The sequence below is a fragment of the Pseudopodoces humilis genome, chromosome 6 (assembly GCF_049639895.1).
Source record: "Pseudopodoces humilis isolate 2021_Gansu_Grassland_sample_001 chromosome 6, ASM4963989v1, whole genome shotgun sequence".
Classification (NCBI taxonomy): domain Eukaryota; kingdom Metazoa; phylum Chordata; class Aves; order Passeriformes; family Paridae; genus Pseudopodoces; species Pseudopodoces humilis.
Genome location: NC_142205.1, coordinates 42,767,829 through 42,781,129, shown reverse-complemented (window position 1 = coordinate 42,781,129; position 13,301 = coordinate 42,767,829). Strand labels below are relative to the sequence as shown.

General features: G+C 38.3%; 1 protein-coding gene across 1 annotated transcript in view; it reads left to right on the top strand.

Annotated features, from left to right (window-relative positions):
• Nucleotides 1-1,074: 1,074 nt before the first annotated feature.
• The window catches only part of TRIM2 (tripartite motif containing 2), a 109,409-nt gene continuing 97,182 nt past the window's right edge, over nt 1,075-13,301 (top strand). Inside the window, exon 1 of the mRNA XM_088056437.1 lies at nt 1,075-1,146. The gene's annotated coding sequence lies outside the window, so the exon portion shown is untranslated. The remainder of the gene's footprint in view (nt 1,147-13,301) is intronic.

Below are 13,301 nucleotides of genomic sequence, written 5' to 3'. Positions count from 1 at the left end.
ACATTGCACACCTGGCCCTTCAGGGTGAAAATTTCTGCTCTAATGCTTGTACTTGGGCTACTGTACAAATCAGCAAGTCTTCTCTCTGCATGTATCATTGCTACATGCAAATAGGTGCCTATAGGATGGGAGTTTACAGAATGCTGTGAATGAATGATTTTTGTCTGAGCTGCTAATGCAGCTCTTTCAGTGGGGGGACTGGAAGGATTGTAAGCTTTTTGAAACAAATGTTTTCTTGTGGAATAGACTCCAGTGTTCTCCAAGGCCCCATAGTCCTGTTGAAGAGTAACCTACAATGTGTAACCTGCAACATGCAGCTTGGCTGCTTTTGTGGCAATGTCACACATGGAGTTAGGATTTGGTGGTGGAGGGGAAGAAGTAGGGGAAACAGTAATGGCTAACTCTGTACATGTGACCTACTTTAGTTACTGATGATGTGGTTAACAAAAGAAAAAAAATGCATGAAAAAATATTTTTTCTCTTTGTCTATCAATGTATATAACACAATAGACATATTTCTGCATGATTTTAAAAAGTTCTCTGCAGCACTCTCTCCTCTGTGAGCATATAGGATTATGCATTAAGATGAAATTAATCCCTTATTTTGAAATACACAGGCTTAGCATTTGCCACAGCTTTGCTCTGAGAAAGGGATTCAGACGCTGTGGTCTCCACCAAAGAATGACAGATTGTTGGCAGAATCATTTTCATTTGTTTCTGCAAGTGAAGCAGTTAATAAATCAATCATGCATTATTACTGGATTAGCAATCACACTCCCAAATGCTTCTAGCTGTTCTCACTCTTTCTCCTGAAGATTACCTTTAAATCCTATCAAGGGACAAGATTCCTTTTGCCTTGCCTGGCATTAGCACCCTAGTGACCTACAGCCAAAGTCAATAGTCACTAAACTAGCTCTCTGTCATGGTGGAAGAACAGAGAGCCTTAACCAGATCCACTGTTTCTTAAGAATGTAGTTTCTCCTGTCAGTGCCTCCACTTTCTATTTTTTCCACCTCAGCCAGTCTGAACAGAAGGAAGTTTGCCACAATGAATCACTCAAGAGTCTGTTGTGGGGTCACACAGAATGGGAGAGTTGTGCAAGGCTGAAGACTGCAGAGGAGCTGGAACAAAGAAAATGAGGGCAAGGTAGGTACTTAAACTCTTTCCTTCTGGTTAATTAAGCTTATTTACCTCTTGTCTGCAGCTGAGTGTGGTCTCTAAACCTGCCTGTTCCTCTTGGTCTGAAAGCAGAGAAACAGCACTGGAGACAGATCATAAATTGATGAGAGAATTCATGGTCTGTGACCTCTCCTTGTCTGCAGTTTCACAGGAGAGTTAAAATTGCATGTTGGACATATAAAATAGTACAGCACTTTTTTTGTTTGTTTTGAAATGCTCACCAATGAAATGGCTTAACTCAGCAGTGACTCCTTATTTTGCCTCATAAGCTATTTTGTGTTTATTTTCATGGCATTTGTTTCATTATCACTGGGATTCATTTACAAAAGCACTGGAGTATTTTATATGCAAAAAAAAAAAAATTAAAAAGTAAGATTACACTTGTTACCATGTGCTTCATTTTTAAGGAACAGTTATTTTTGAAATGTTTGGGTTTGAAACCTGAAATATATAGATAATAAAATATTTTAACTAGTAATGAATATTCTTACAGTTTCATTATGTTTTACTGCATGGAGGATTCATGTTAATATATCTGTAAAATATTTTTCTTATAGCCTTGTACATTTTTTTTGCTAACCTGTTACTAGACATGAAGGATGGTCTGGAGATTTAAAATCTTCTTAGTATACAGACAAAGATAACTGAAGGATATGAAGGATATGAACTGAAGGGCGTAAGCAGCACTTAAACTCTACCTTGAACCCAATGATGCATGATTGTGCAAGTAACTTCTTCAAGTTGCCTCCCAGTAAATACGCAGCCACAGTATGTTTGCAGCACTGTACTTTCTGATATGATCAGCATAGTTATATTCTGGGTTATATTCTGAACGGTTAGATAAAGGAATGGGATAGCATTCAGATCAGGGCTCACTGTGTCTGATTCTTAAGGTGTTAGACTGTTTCATTCAGAACTGTTGTTTCCTCGATTCACCAAAAATTTTAGTTTATAGTGTTTCTTTTCTAGAAACTGCAAAAAGAAACGGTGGACAAGGAAGTATGGGTGGGGGTTAATGTGAGAAAGCAAGGACCAATGCAACTGGACAAGAAAGCAGTTGAATGTTTTAGCATTAAATCAAAAAGTAAGAGGACGCTTTTCCAGTCAGCTCAACTAATTTTTTCTATGCATAGGGAGAGCAATAATGTGAAAAGCAAAATCTGGGAGGCACCTAGACTGAAAGCAAACTTTAATTCATACCAAGAACTTCCTTAAATGATGACTTAAATGGGCCAGCTTGCTATCATTTAGTTCTCCACCCTCACCTAATACTTAGCCTTCTGTGGACGGTCTCAGCTCAGAAGACCACATTGAAAATTCAGGTTATGGGCTCATCATTATGCATGGAATATTTTGCTGGTCTTCAAACCACCTCTTCCCTCTCTGCTTTTCAAACAGTGTTTTCCTGGCTGCTAAAAGCTCTGCTTCATGATGTGTTCACTGACAGACTTGCTGCCTGTCCATGATTATTGGAGTTCCAGCCCAGCAGACCATGTATGTGGCTCCCACTGTTGTCATGCCAAGCACAAAACATGATGCAGGAGCCAGAGGGCTCACGTGGCGTTTCTCAAATGCTGGGTTGCTTTCTTGCAGACTCGGAACACTTACTCATTTACTATATGAAGTCTTATTTGGTCTCTTTAGGTTTCAGCATCTCCTCAAATGAGGTAATGAAATTTTGTTTGCTGTGTAAAAAATGTGGAGGAAATGCAGCACAAGTACAAATACAGCTATACAGCAGCTGCTTGTGAAATGATGTGACTGTTTTAGATGAAATATGATTAAGAAAATAGAGAGTTCTTAAAATAATTTCCAGTCCTTTAAAGCTATGAAACCCTATAGTGTTCAGGGCCTTTTGGTAGCATACCACTACCTTACACTTTTCTTTTTAAAAAGAAAGAAATTAGATGTGCTGTGTAAATATTTGCATCTGAACTTAATATAGTATGCAAACCTAATGTGATGTAAGGGAAGCTCATTCACAGAATAGTAGACTCTAAGGTCTGTAGCCACCAGGAAAATTTAAATTCAGTTCCTGCTTTTTTTTTTGGTTTTTTTTTGTCACCTTGGGTAAGGTGCTTTGTCAATACGGTCTCTCAGGACCTAGGCTACCTCTTTACAGAGGAGGCACTGTAATGATGAGTACATGAGGAACAGTCAACTGCCTCAGTGCTGCTCTGATGGGAACCATGCGAGTACCTACAGTAGTCACCTGCTCTCCCTGCAGCAGCTCCTACCTTGAGGAAGGTGGCTTCATATTTGGATAGATGATGAGTAATATTTCAGCATTGTGGGTTGCTTCCCAGGCTTGTGTTCAGTGAGCAACAGGAAATCATGTGTCCACAAAGAGACAAATTTGAAGTGCTGAGCCATATTTTCAAGCTGGAGAAAGATGCAGTGCTTCCATCTTGTGGTGTGTACTCCATTATTTTTCTTCCTTGTCAGTACAGCCTCAGGACACTGGAATCATGAGCCACGACTAGGTTTTAGAGGTGCTGTTGTAATACAAACAGTACTGCTACCACTAAGCAGCTTGCTTTTTAATAGCGGTCTTTGCAGCAAAACCCCAAACCCAAGTTAATTACAGGAGGCCAGGGAATGTGGAATTATTTCAATTAGACCAGGACAGCAGTCCTCTGTCCAGAAAAACAGCTTTAAGCACAGCTCTGCTGGAACAAGTTCAGTCCAGCTCATTAAGATCAAGTGTTAAGACTGCAGGTAGATACTAAAGTGTCTTTTAAAAGCTGCCTCTTCTACTGGTTGCTGTTGTCTGATGTGTTGCTATGTCTTTGCTTGATAGCATCTCTTTTTCCTTTCCTGCCCAGCAAAGCTGAGACCAGTAGCTCTCACCTAATGGTGACTCTGCCCTCTGCACCTGTCCTGTTCTGGGAAGTCAGTTTGTAAACATTCTTTCATGCTCTTGAGATAATTTTCCATCTAATGTGTGCTTTTGTGCTGGTTTGATTGGATAAACATAGGTAGAGGCAAGCGTATGTATGCCTGTCATTAGGGTTAGTAGTTCAAATTTACTTATGGTGCTTTCTAATTGTTGAAATTTTGTGGGACAAATGGATATCTTGTGTTCTATGAATATTTAAGCAAGCTTTATCTGAAGATGATGATTTTGCAGTTTTTCTCCTTATGAATACCGACATCTCGATTTTGTTTTGCCAAGTGAGTCCCATTGGATTTTACACCTGCTGCTCCTTCACCTGTTTAAAAATGAGTCTGGATATGACTGCTGTCATACTGCCATAGCCAATGACTCCTCACAGGACTGAGGTTAGGCTTTTGAAACAAATGAGATTTGTAATCTCTCAAGTTATGTCAATCAGAATGGAAAATTTTTACTGCAGTTGTTCTAAAGATCAGTACAGGGTTAACATTGATGAAATGTTGTAATCCCTGATTTCTTAAGCCTTCTAATAGCAGGTTGTATCCACAGTGGCATCTTCTTGGTCTCAAACAGCTGTGAGACAGCAATTCTTAGCTTTGATTTGGGTTACAATTACCCCACGTCCTGAATGGATGCTAACTTTGAAGAAATTAGTACTTCCCAGCTGTCCACAGTCTGTGGACACAAGAAATAATTTATCAGTTTGACCGTATTAGGAACAGAGGAAGGTGATATAAGGCTGAGGAGGAAAAAGACTGAAAGAAAAAAAGAGATGGAACAAGTTGACAACTGCATGGAGACGAAAAGTAAGCAATATGGGTGTATTCTTTATGAAATGGGATAGGTGGGATTAAAGAAACACTGGGAAAGTTATAATATGCTTATATCTAGTAAATATGAGCACAGAAGTGAGAGGGCTTGGGAGGAAAAAGCAAGACAAAAAGAGGATATATAATGAAAAAGGTCTTGCTGAGCTGACAAAATAATGTCCCTGGAGGAGAAGAATGCAAAACTATAAAGAATTGGGTATTTTGACTAGCTTGAGGCAAAGCACAAGTTCTGGAAACAAGGGAAATGAAATTCCTTGGAAGAAGAAAAAAGTAGATTTTCAAATAGAATAGAACTGACATAGATTTAGAGTTAATTTCAAGTGTTATTCTATTGAAAGTTGGTCGATCGGATATTATACTAAAATACTTCTGTTTTATTTTCCTGGGAAGCAAAATCACTGAGAAGTTTGCTGTCATTTTAAAAATGATTTTTCTGCAAAGGTCTCATGTTTTCATTACCTCTACTGGATGGTATGGTGAATGATCCAGAGAGCCTGACACCCAAGGATTTGTATTTTCCTCGATATGGGTATGCCTGCAACATCAGACGACTTGAGGCAGGCTGAATGTAGGTATTGTTGTACGGTGGTTGAAGCAGCACAAGACTGTTCTGCATGTGCCTGAGTAATGTTAGAGCTGAAACCTCTACTGTTGTTATTGCTCTTCTTTCAGTTGTGCATCATGGCAGTCAGGTGCATGACTGTAGACCAAATGTGTCAGGACTGGACCTCATAGATGTGAAAACAATGTCAGCACTTACAGAAATGTGTTAATTAATAATGAAGAATATTTAATGTTCTACGTACTGGCTTCTGCTTTTCCACCTGCTGATGCAGCTTTGTCCTGGTTACTGCTAGGAAACTACATGCCAGAATCAAACAAGCCATTTTAGCAGGGCTGGCTACTGAGGGAAACCTGAGCTCCTGAAAGCCTTCATTCACTTTAAATGGAACTCGTAATCTGGGCCATCTAATTTTTGTTGGCAGGAACAAGGTTACAGTTAGATGATAATCTTATTCTCCAGTGCAGTGAAGGCCATAAAAAGAAAGGTTTTGGAAATAGCTTCCTAGTTCTAGCTGAAGAATGACATTTCTTTAGAGGAGGAGTTGCTTTTTCAGCTAAGTTTTTGTTAAGACCAAAAGATTTATTTTCAGGTACCTCAAATGTCTTAGCATAAATGCTAATGAAAACATCTTTTCAGAACAAGACTTGGAATATAACAATATTGTTTTAAGTAAAAAGGGTAAAACTCCAGTTTATTCCTTCATGAATATGTTAAGTGGTGTTCTAAATTTTTAAAGTAACCTTCTTAGCGTATCTTATCCTAATGCAAGAAAATAAATCCTGTCAATTCAAGCTGGTACTGACCCCCACTTCATTACAACCTCCTTCCAGGCAGTCAGGTAGTGAGCAGTCAGATCATCCTTGAGCCTCCTTTTCCCCAGAATAAACAACCCCAGCTCTCTCAGCCACTCTTAATAGGACTTATTCCCTAAACCCTTCCCCAGCTCCATTGCCCTTCTCTGGACATGAAAAGTAAGATGTTTCTTGTTTGCTCTATTCCCGACAATGCAACTGCTGGCAAATTAAAGGCCAAGTAGAGTATTGGAAAAAGACACTTTCAGGAAGAAGGTGTAAGATGAAGTGTCCAATAGAGCATGCTGGAGCTCTCCAGACGTGTGAAATCATAGGGCTGAGATAATGTGTAAAAAATTACACAGACCCTCTATAGTGGGATGGTTCTCTGCCTAATTATGAACAACTTTATCCATAGGCACTCATAATCATCAATTTGAGTACTGAAACCCCAGTGCCAAAATTCATTACCAAATTGAACTTTCTATGATTTTTGTAATTCACTCAGGTTTTTTATAGAGATTGTGGAGGTGACATATTAATAGGATATAACAAATACACAGATATTGGAAGCTATGGTGCTTTTACCATACTGGGTGTTCAGCCCTGTGTAAGCATGGAACAAAAATCTGCATATCCCAGACAAGGCTGTTCTGTTTCTTCTTTGAATGTTTCATTGCTTGGCTAAGTTAATTGTTCACAAGCACAGTATGATTTTCTGTAGCTGCTTCCTTTTGAGCTGAGGGAAAACACTTGAAAAAGGATAAAAAGAGTAGTTTGCTGCAGATCAGTTGAAGTAAATCCCATTTTAATTGGAAAATGTGGAGCCATTTATTCTTATTTAGTCATGTTGCCTGCCAAATATGTGCCTTCTATCTCCAGCCACTTCAGCACAAGTCTAATGTTCTTTGTGTATGTGTTTAGAAATTAAAAGTTTGTGTTTATTTTTTGTACTGCAGAGTTACTGAACTGCTTTTGCTTAGATTTGATGCTTATCTTTTTAAAGACTAGCTGGAAATTACCAGCTTGAAATGCGAGTTTCAAAGCTTCTCACAACTGATACTGTAGAATTATCAGGAGATAAGGAGAGATGAAAGGACCTTTCAGTAGAATGTTTATTCATTTTGCTTCTTACCTTTGACTACTTACCTACAAGGAGGACTCTTTCCATACGGACACTATGCTAGCATTTTGGACTGTTGTCCTTGGATAGTATTCTGTCAGTAGTTTCCAGTGACTTACTTGTCTTATTTTTACTGGAAACTACCTTATCTTCACTTGTACTGGTATGGCTGACTTCAAACCTTCTGTGAAACATTCAATTTAAAAATGAAATAAAATATGTTCACATTTCACTAGGACCAACCCTTTTTGCAGACATGTTTTGGAGTGCAGTCCCATGAGTTGCTGTATTGTGCAGGGCATAAGCCTCTGCCATGGGGCTGTGTATGTGAGAAGCAGAACTAGGAACCTGTGCCAGCAGATATTCTGTCAAAGGAACAATGAAAAGGAACAACAGCCTAAAAATACAGATTCTTTTTAGAATTAAAAGGATAGTATTCTTGCCATTTCTGCAGAGTCCACTGGGTGTTTTCTCCTATTACAATGAAGGAGATAGTCCCCTTTTTTAGGTAATTCCAAGTTCCAGTTTTACTAGAAGTGTGCTCTATATGCCCTGCATGTCATGAAAGAGTTGAACAGGCTGCACCTAAATTTGGAAGAGGATGCATAAATAGATGGTGTTTGTTCTTTTAGCATCTGATTCAAAGACTTTTTAAATGCAGTAGAAGGTCATGACTGACTTCAGTGAACACTAAGCCAGTAACTCCTGCTCAATGATACAGTCACTGCAAGACTGTAATCAACTGGATAGAGGCGCTTTTGCAAAGAATAACAATCATCATATGGCTCAGCCTGATTTCTTATCCCAGGTCCCTCATCAGCATGACTTCTTTCATCTTTTTGCCTAGCTTTGTAATAGCCTGAAGCATCATAAAATCCCTCAACCCTATGCCCTTTGTTGCATATAAGTGTATTCTTTGACAGACTGCCTGGAATAGACATACTTCAGCTAGCATTGAAGTCCATATAAATAGGAATGTTTTGAGGTTCTTTTGTTGCTGCTGTTTTTGTTTTGTGTAGGAGGATGGTATGTTTTGTTGATTCAAGATGTTTCGGGAATTTTAGAGACTTTTTAGTGGTGCATTTGCTGCTTGAAAGCAGCTGGATTATTTTCTCTCTAAACTTGCCAAATGGAATTTATTCCACAAACCCTTTGGCATTTTCCAGAATATGCTGCCAACCTTGGCTTTTTAAAATAACTGTAGCTTTCTTTTCTTATGCTGTCTGTCATCTTGTTTTCCAGGTATTTTTGGTATAGAATAGAAGCTTGAAAACATATACATAAGGTGGGCACATTTCAAAAAGAAGTCTGAGTTTTTAAAGAAAAATGGGACAAGAGACAAAGGCATATCAGAACACAGACCTGCTGGGTATTTAGGATCAAATGTAGATCATCTGTTTCATGCTGTGGCATGTAGAGAAATCTTAGAATTCACCTGTAGCCAGTAATTGAGCATGTAAAAAATGTTTCTGTGAAAATGAAAAATAATGAAATATTGCTGTCCATGCAGCGAACACTGTTATTTTGTGGATCAATTTTCTATGTAAATTGTTTTTATTTTGCTTGTACTGGTCTTTTCAACAGGGGTCTAATGCAGAGTTCCTAGAGAAATAGGAAGGAATCCTCATTTTGAGCACTTTTGAATGCCACCACAAATATTTCTGCTGAGTACTGTAAAGTCCAAAATTGTTAGAAAATATCTCTCTAATCAAACATGATATGGAGTATACAGCTGCAGCTCATGAACCCTACAACACATAACCTTACACAACTTTGTTTTCCCATTTGTATGGATGCTTGTACTGTATTGAAAAATCTTAGGAAAGAACAGTGATGATAAGCAAGCTAATAATGCCCTTAAAGAGGTGATGCATGGGAAATTGTTGCCTGCTTTGCAGTCTTGTCATACATTGAAGTTAGGATTGATAACTACTCTTTCAGAGGGAGAAGTATCTCTTGTCATTGCTCAGCAAAGAACAGGAACATTCAGTCTCTGGGGATGTGCCAGACATTTCTGATGCAGTTTAGAAATATGCATGTACACATCAGGTTCTTGCTCAGTGCTGCCTGGCCCAGATGGACTCATTTGTCATGATCACTGACGAGGTTGATTCATGGTCCTGGCTTTCTCCCTACAGGTCTCTTGCATGCTGGGACATCATCTCCAGCCAGTGCTAATCAGAGGGGATGACATTTTCTCCACACTAACATGGGATTGCTGGCTTCCCAATAGGCAGAACAGCTTAGAAAAAGGAAGTCTTCCTAACTTTTTCTTGACTCTGTATGATTAATAGTGGTGGAGACTGGGCACCTTGAAAATGGTTCCAATACCCATGTCTTAATGATAATCAGACACCCATCAGAGCAGGACGTTGCATTTATTGCCAGTTAACCTAAATCCCTCTTAAGATAAATCAAAGGATAATATATTTACATAAGCCAAACATAGACAGCAAGGTTAGTAGGTGTATAAGTAAGCCAAAATAAATAAAAGCAAATCTTGATATCCACCTTTACTAAAGCTCATCTTCAGCTAGTATGCAGTCAGAATTCTTTGGTGCTTTATGGCTGGGATCTAGTTCTTGGACAAAGCCCACTTCTTTGGATTTAAATGTCACTGAAAAAAACCCTAAATTTATGGGTTACATACATGTGGTAAGTGGCCAAACTTTTCTTGGAATTCTGTTCAGATTCAAGCATTCTGCCTCTTTTCCTTAATGTTTTCCTGTAATTCATCACTTTCTTGAGGGTCAGTTTAAATATTCTCATACAGGACATGTAACATTTCATCTTACTGTAGAAATGCTGATGTATTTCAGATGTTAGCTAGATAGTATTCTCCTTTCCAGATGAATACAGGCTGGTTCCTTCACTGGACTGTAAATGAATCATTATCCCATTGTGAGATAAGCATTCTATCATCTGACTGATGATGCACAAACCTCAGTATGTAGCTCTTCACAAAGCCATATGCTTATACCAACAGTACTACCAGGTACAGGCATGTAAGAGAGATCAAAAGTTAGGTACATTTCCAATTCTTGAGGCTCATCATGTCAATAACCAGCACCTTTGGTGTGACAGTCTATTTGAGATCAAGGGTTCCCAGGCCTCAAGAGACCCAGTGACAAGTTATTTTCTGAACCAGCAGATGGAAAGGATTTACTATAGTGATCAACTTTTTAGACTCTGTGTACAACTAAAGAGACATTGTTACTAGTTACAGAAAAACTATTTTTCATGCTCTATTTATAAATACCCAAGATAAAAGTAGATTCTACATAATTTAAGGGAGTCATGGGGAAGGGAAGGAGTGCTTTTATTGCTGCTGAGGAGTAGAAAATATACAAGGTGGTTTAGGATAAAAGGTGATTTTGTTGAATTATTTATCAGTGATGCATTCCCTCCAGCCAGCAGGAATAAACACTAAGTCTGTGCCCTGGTTTTCCAGTGTGAGGGAGAAACATAGGTACTCTAGTACTATGGTATATGATCTGTTACAGAGGCTCTAGATCAAAGATTAGAATGAAATGTCACTGTGAAGACTCCTCACCACAATTTTTTAAAGCTCAGTAATGTTTCAAAGACTTCTTTTTGTCCTCACATGTATTAGTACCTCTACTCTGTTCTTTATTACCCTATGTAATTCCAGCTACTCACAAAGGATTGAATATTAGTGGAATTATGCTAGTGAGAGAAGAAAATGAAAAACATGTATCTTGACTTTTTAGCCTATGTACATGTATGTACTGCTCTCCAATTTATTTGTTTATGTTTTACATAGATAAATTGATTGAGAGTTGCTTATAAACTGTGTACAGAATGGCATAATTGATAAGGGAAAAAAAAAATCTCACCAAAAACTTGGATTTTACCCATTAATGTTTATTGTGACCTTTTTGTTTGCAAGGGGAAAACCCTACTTTTTTACTTTCTCCTTTGCTCTTCTTCAGACCATAGCCCCTTTTCTTAAATATTATGTGTGAAAGTCCAACTCCACGGAGACCTTTAGCAAATATCCCATTGACCTCACTGAAACCAAGATTTTCCCTGAATTTATAAAATGGTTAAGCACTTCTAAACCACACATGCCGTAATGCACACCCAAAATGCCAGTGGTTTCTTTTCAGGGACTGGCAAAAATGCTGTTGTTAGATCACAGGGTATTAAACCAGTGTTTCTGTTGTCAAATATCCAGCAGAACCATTGTTGCTATGCAGAGGAATGTTATTAAACACTCCACTCCCCAAACTGTTCTTGATGTCAAAAGGAGAGTGTACCTTTTAACATGTTGCTTTGGATTTTAAATATGTTTGCTTCTTTGCTTATTTGCAGTGCTTTGGAATTTACCTTCTATAAATACATGTACATTTTATAAATACATGAAATGCATCTGCCCAGAAAGTCAGTATTTTCTTTTAACTTTGTTTAAAAATATGCCAGTTTTGTGTATGATAGGATAACCACCCTCTGAAGATTTTTTATGAGTATCTCCAAAGTGTTTCTGTTTTGTTTAAGAAGAACTTTTTCTAGGCATAGAAATGTAAGAATCCTTAGTTCTAAGACTTTCAAAAAGAATAGTTAACTGATTCTGTATGAAACCTCCCTAGGAACTGTAATAATTTTGTATAGGTAACCGTACATTTCCATAAGTGCTACTGTCTGTCAATTCTGAATTGATGTAGATATAAACTGCTCAATGATAATCAAAGAGTCTGTATTTAATACCAACCTCATTCTATACTGATCTGCCAAGAACTGAGCACCATTGTAGTCACAGGCTGGAAGTGCCAAAGGAAACATGGAGCTGTCATAATGGGGCTGCTTCCAAGCAGTTTGCTAGGATGTGTGAAATAGGCATAGATGCACCAGAGCTGACACATTTAAGACTGTTTAAGTGTTTTTTCTTGGGTAGACAAGGATTGGCCCAAATTATGGGCCTTCTTAAGAATACGTTCAAACCAGATTGCTTTTTGTAAAGCACTTTTCTCACACACTACACTGTTCATCTTGTGTCCACATTTAAAGGGATCTGTATGTTTCATTCACTGAATTAAAGATTACTTCCTGCAGGGTCTTAATACAGAAGGGAGGCTTCCTAAAGGTGTAGTTCTCCTTACAGTCAAAAGATGGTAGTACAATTTCTATTCCAAGTGGCTCAGCAGTGCAGAGTAATAGCTATGCATCCATTGTTTGCACTTCAGGAAGGGATAGGGCAAGAAAAGAAAGGTGGGACTCTGTAGATGAGGTCCCAGCAGCCGGTTGTTTGTCAGGCACTGGTTGTGACCATGACCTTCTCTGATGGTCAGTAATCCTGAATGTGGCCAAGATGGCCAGGTTTAATTTACTCTAGCACAGCCATCGAGCCACCCGTGCAAGAATGGACATCTGTACTGAAGAGATTATTGAAAGGTTTAGGTGGTTAAGAGCAGGAAATGAAAGTGTCCTCATCATCTCTGATGTTTTCATAAGGTCTCTAAAAGCAACAACTTATGTAATTAAAGTAGCGAGTTTAATTAGACCTAACTATTGATTAGTTGAATGTTAATCTCAAAGAATTTTATACTGAGGTGCAGATAGTTCATAGCAAGAAAATGGTGCTTCTGTGGAAAATTGGTACTAGGGTTTCCTTCATTTAAAAAGGAGAGAAGTTGCCACTAACTACTTAAAGCAGAGATTTAAGACAGGCTGTTCTCTGACAAATGTGTGCTCTTCCAAGCACATTTTATTTTCTAGGAATACAAAGCAAATAAGATGCTTATGCTGAATAAAATAAACTTTTTTCTTTTTTTTTTTCACAAATCAGCAATGGGATTTCAATCTCATTTTGTCTATAATAAATCCTGTTAGAGCAGTCATTTTCTTGGGCATACTGCTGATTGTGGCAGAATCTGGGAAAACAATTTTACACAAAGGA